The following is a 6,153-nucleotide window of genomic DNA, read 5'->3' as shown; positions in this document are numbered from 1 at the left end:
CACCATTTATTTCCCTTCTGATATTATCAGTTTACCATGCAATAACAAAACATTGCCGTCCCTCACATATAATGTTTTTATCACCCGATATTTTACACACATCTTTTATTTATGAATAAACTGATAGTTCCCTACAGTGACAACTCACCTTTTACCTTTCCTATGGTTCTTAATGTGTTTTACTGTGTAATTACTATGAAATGTCATTAGAATTGATTGCACTGTTTGAACTTTGACCTCCTTGAGTTTTTGGCGGTTTTTTTGCCCAGTCTGAATGGGCTCCAATCAGATGACCCCTTCTGTGTGTATATATACTTGTCCCCTTTTTTTCTGTGTTCCCCATGCCTGACGAAAACGCCAGTTCGGCGTTGAAACGCGTTGCATAGCAATAAATACCAATATTTTACTATCACCCGACTTCTGGATTCATCCTGTCTTCACCACTCAGCAGCGCCAATACAGATCCATTTTTTCCTCCGTACATTCAGTAAAAGGCTATTTTTGCAGGGGCCAGTTAAAGAGGCTGTCACCAGATTATCAAATCCCTATCTCCTATTGCATGTGATGGGCGCTGCAATGTAGATAACAGTAAAAAAAAAAAAATTCTTTTTTAAAACGATCATTTTTGCCCAAGTTATGAGCAATTTTATATTTATGCAAATTAGCTTTTCAATGGACAACTGCGCGTGTTTTCTCGTATTTCCAACTAGGCGTGTATTGTGTTTTTACCAACTGGGCGTTGTGACAAATCAGCATCATACACTTCCATCGTTCCCACCCAGCTTCTTTCACTGCAGAAATACAGCGTGACGTTACCCACAGGTCCTTCAACCTTGTCGTCGGACAAAGAAGATACATCGTCTCCAGGCGTCCAAAAGGTTAATATGCTCATCTCTAGGGAGTTTGCCAAAACAGTGAAGATCCCCCAAAAGTGATCCCATTTGGGAAACTACACACCTCAAGGAAATTATCTAGGGGTATAGTGAGCATTTTGACCGCACAGGTTTCTTACAGAAATTATTGGAAGTAGGCCGTGAAAATTAAAATCTAAATATTTTCAAAGAAAATGTAGGTTTCCACAAGGACTAAAGGAGAAAAAGCACTGCAAAATGTGTAAAGCAATTTCTCCCTAGTAAAACAATACCCCACATGTGGTAATAATTGGCTGTATTGAGACACGGCAGGGCTTAGAAGGGATGGAGCGCCATTTGGCTTTTGGAGCTCGAATTTAGCAGGAATAGTTTGCAGAGGCCATGTCACATTTACAAAGCCCCTGAGGGGACAAAACAGTGGAAACCCCCCACAAGTGACCCCATTTTGGAAACTACACCCATTGAGGAAATTATCTAGGGATATAGTGAGCATTTTGACCCCACAGTTTTTTTTGCAGAAATTATTGGAAGTAGGCCCTGAAAATAAAAATCTAAATTTTTTCAAAGAAAATGTAGGTTTAGCTAATTATTTCTCATTTCCACAAGGACTGAAGGAGAAGAAGAAGAAATAAAAGGACAAAAAGACGGCGCCACCTTGTGTAGATCAGTGAGTTGAGGTGAGGCAAAATGGCAAGAAATGTGCTCACCTGAAAACGGAGGTTTTAAAGCATGTAATATCCACAGTGCTGCTGCCAGATCCGAGTCGGTATCCAGATGGGACCGTTTGGGTAGAAACAAGTGCAGGTAAAAAAGTGGATCTTTTCAAAGGCGCTGCTGTGTGGTGAGAATGATGTGAAACGAAGTCCCGAGGTATTATTGATAAGTTCAATTTATTGTGAGTGGCTACGCGTTTCGACGATGAACAATCGTCTTCATCAGGCCATGTACATATCAGAAAGGACACAACTTATATAGCATATAGGTTCAAATTAACATAAGTGAAAAAAAAACGCCAAATCTGACGGGGTCAAGGTGCGATCGTGACGTCACTCCCGGCTTTTTTACACACTGTTCCCTTCGCAGGGCTATGAATGCGTAATGTATTTTAACAAACGAGCCAAATATTTACTAGTAGACTGAGATACAATTGAAAGAATGAAAAGAAAAAATGAAGAATAAAATAAAAGAAAAAATGAAGAATGTAGCTGGGTTGGAATGAACGAAGCCGGGACGCGGCTTCGTTACCAGGACAACCAAGCGGGGATCAGAGCGAGGGAGGGAATGGATAGATCTATGCTTGCCGTAGGTAAGATATTGAACAAATTAAAAACTGCTTAAAAAACATGTATTATTTAAATACGAGATGCACATAGATACAGTATCAGACATAGATATTCTTTTGTGACAGCACGGATAAAACATTAGATAACTAAATTTAGCGTGGTTCGCAACTTGGTTCGGTCCTGATTTTGATTGGAATATGTAGCATATTTTAAAACTGGAATGTAATTTAATATGAAGATCTTATTCTTTACAATAGTGTACATTAAAAGAAATGAATAGAAATGCAATTATATTACTAGGTCAATAGTGCGGAACCACGGCACCGTAGGATCCGAAGACAGGACAGGCAGAACATACCACAGGTAAGTTGATAAAAAAATCCATTAAGGTTAAAAATGATAATATGTGAGAATTTTGCTGTTTTAAAAGGAAAATATATACAGACGAGGGTTGCGTAGCCCAAAGAAAAATAAATGAGTAAATTAGGCAGTCAGATTACAAATGTTTAATGATATGTGATAATTTGGAGATCATTTGGCCTCAAATATTTTTTACAAATGTTTGAGGTGTAGGTTAGTCCAATGATGATTCAGAGATGTCATTCAAACCTCTTGGGTGTAAAGTCTGCAATTTAAAAATCCAATAATTTTCCCTCTGTTTGAGTTTATTAAATCTGTTGGGAACGTCGTGATGTATCTCTTCGATGGGTGTAACTGTAATTTGATTGAATTGGCATTTATGTATGTGAGTGAAATGGCGAGACACACTATGTTTCAAAAACCTGTGTTCACATTGAATCTATGTTTGTTTATTCTGGATCTGAGGTGTTGTGTCGTTCTCCCTACATATTGGAGTTGGCATGTACATTCCAATAGATAAATCTCATATGTACTGCTACAACTTAGGAATGACTTGATTGGAAAAGACTCTTTTGTGACTGTCGATGTGTATGAGTATTTTTTGTTATTGATACTATTGCAGCATAGGCATCGTGGGTGGCCACATTTGTAGGAGCCATTGGGTCTGGATAGAAACGTTGCTCATATTGTTTTGGGTTTACGGATTCTGCTGGGGGCCAGAATATTTTTCAGAGTTAGCGATCGTCGAAAAGTGATGCTTGGATGAGCGGGTATCGCATCTTTGAGGTAAGGGTCACTTTTTATGATGTGCCAATATTTGTGCAAGATTGACCTGATTGTCTTGTTCCCTTGGTTAAATGTTGTGATGAAATTGGCGTTATATTTATTTGGTTCTGGTTTTCTCTGTACAGGGATTAGGCAGGAGTCCTGAGATAATAGTGAGGCTTTTAGTCTTGCATCTTTGATAAGTTGTAGAGGGAAGTTCTTTTCTCTAAATCTTCTCTCTAAAATATTGCACTCTGATTTAAAATTTACGTTGGTACTGCAATTTTTACGTACTCTTCTAAATTGACCGAAGGGTACATTGGTTAACCAAGGGCGATAGTGGGCACTTTTGAAGTCGATATAGCTGTTTACATCGACGGATTTAAAGTGAGTTTTTGTGACAAAACGTTCAGTCATGATGTCATAGCTGATGTTTAGGTCCATGTAATCGATTGAGATTTCAGAAAAAGTGTGCGTGAAAGAGATATCATAACTGTTAGTGTTTAAAAGTTTTATAAAACTAGATGCTTCGTTTTCTGATCCTGTCCACACGAAGAACAGGTCGTCGATGTAACGCCTATATAAAAGAATGTTATTTTTAAAAGAATGTTCCCCAAAGATGTATTCCTCTTCGAAGGCCCCCATGTACAGATTTGCGTAGGCTGGTGCGAATCTGGTACCCATCGCACAGCCTCTGATTTGATTATAAAAACTGTTATTAAAAGTGAATGTGTTATGATGAAGAATAAAATCAATGCAATCGGTTAGGAAGGAAACTTGATTATCAGGGATTAGGACATTAGATGATAGGAATGATTTGGTTACCTGCATGCCTTTATTATGTGGGATATTACTGTACAAAGAGGTTACATCTGCTGTTAAAAAATGTATGTTGGATGTGGTTGCGTCAATTTTGAGATTGAATAGATCTCTGATTAGTTGGGTAGAGTCTTTGAGGTAAGATGGTAACATAAGTACAAATGGTTGAAGGTGTAAATCTACAAAGTGAGAGAGGTTACTGGTTAATGAGCCGATTCCTGAAATGATGGGACGTCCGGGGTGGTCTGTGAGTGTTTTGTGGATTTTGGGGAGATGATAGATAAAAGGTATGTTAGGGAATGGTACATGTAAAAAACTTTTTTCTTTTTTCGTGAGTAGGTCCTCCTGGAATGCTTTCTCAATCATAGACGTATATTTACATATCTAGGCAGGAAGGGGATTGGACGTTAATTTACAATAAAAAGTGTTGTCATTTAAAATCCTCATGGTTTCCTCGAGATAATTGTCTCTGTTCTGGATCACTATTCCTCCCCCTTTGTCGGCAGGACGAATGACTATGTCTTCGTTATTTTGCAGGCATTTGATAGCCCTTCTTTCATGTGAGGTTAGATTATCTTGATAGAGATGGGGAGTCTCTAACGTCCTGAATTCATTACTCACTAGTGTTGAAAAAGTTTCAATGAGGGGACCCTGGTGATGGATAGGGTAAAATTCAGATTTGGAGTAAACTTCAACTGGGATGGCTTTTAAATTTGGAGGAGGTATCTGTGGATCCTCTAATGTAATGGATGGTATACTGCAGCAACCACGAGGAAGAGCTTCCCAGGAGGATGGGAGCAGTAGTGAAGTGCACGGTGTATAGCCTGAGGTATCTGTAGGAATCTCTACCTCTCCTCCCTCGCTCCTTCTCGGGCTGGCACAGTGACAGGGGGGCTGCACTATGGATGATGGTGGTGATAGTCTTTTCCCCCGTAGCAACTCCCGTGATGGTGGTAGTAGTATGTGTGCGCCTGGCAAGGTGGTATGTGGGGTGCCCTTGATGTTATGCAGTGCAGGGACCAGACGACACAGGGGATTTGAATAACTCACGTTTACTGAAGAACTTTATACAGTCTTCCAAAATGGAGGCACGTTATCTTCTGTCCACTTCAACAGTTGAGGGGAAGAAGGGACCAGTGGGTGACCAATGAGGGTTTCAATTGTCCAGCTATATCTAGAAATCATTCACTTTTCCAGCAGCGTGTGTAATAAATAAACTCACTTTTCTCAGTGATGAGGGTTGTAGTTGAGTGACTTGATAGACACTTCTTATATTAATTGTGGCGTGCGGCAGAACCGGTAACAGCGCCAGCAGGAGTTCTGAGGCCCAATATTATATAGACTTCTCCTCAGAAACAGACAGACAGCTTTTCAGCTAAATAATACTTGCTGTGGTGATGATAGAGATGATATGCTGGTTACAATCTCCTTACTGTTCCTCCTCTTGCATTGGGCTGCACGTGCTGAGACCTGTTGCCAGTTGAAAGGATTGTATTAATCTGCTGTGTCAGAGCAGCTAGCAGACATGTCTGTCTCCTCACAGACACGACCCGACTCCTCTGTGTAGACTGTGAGACAGAGTCAGAGTGAGGCTCTAGGGCTGTAGCCAGGCTCCACCCCCTTTTCAAACAATGCTAGATGTACAATGCACCCTCTAGTGGCTCCCCACTGATACCTTCATCCTTCTCTTCAGCTGGTGAACAGCACACTGTGTGAAAAATAATAAAGACATGTAAAACACATACAATGCATGACATACAAATAACAGGGAACCAGAAGGGTATCTTCTGGGATGCTGCATACTCCCGGACTTAAGACAAGACGTCCTCGTCGTTTTCTTGGATATGAACAGCCTAAAAGATGTAAAAAGGGTTAACATGAAATGCAAACATCTTAATAACATTGTATTCCTGTATTCTTGACTCTCGAAGGGGGAATAGGGGCGAAGATTTCTTCTGTAACAGTTGGAAGATGAGGGGCAGAAGTCTCAAGTCAAGATGAGCGGCAGTGTCCAACAGTTTATGGCACTTAGGATATGAGGGGCTCTGGTACGT

Source organism: Rhinoderma darwinii, unplaced genomic scaffold (genome assembly GCF_050947455.1).
Source record: "Rhinoderma darwinii isolate aRhiDar2 unplaced genomic scaffold, aRhiDar2.hap1 Scaffold_587, whole genome shotgun sequence".
In the NCBI taxonomy this organism is placed as follows: Eukaryota; Metazoa; Chordata; class Amphibia; order Anura; family Rhinodermatidae; genus Rhinoderma; species Rhinoderma darwinii.
This window is presented reverse-complemented; position numbering follows the sequence as displayed.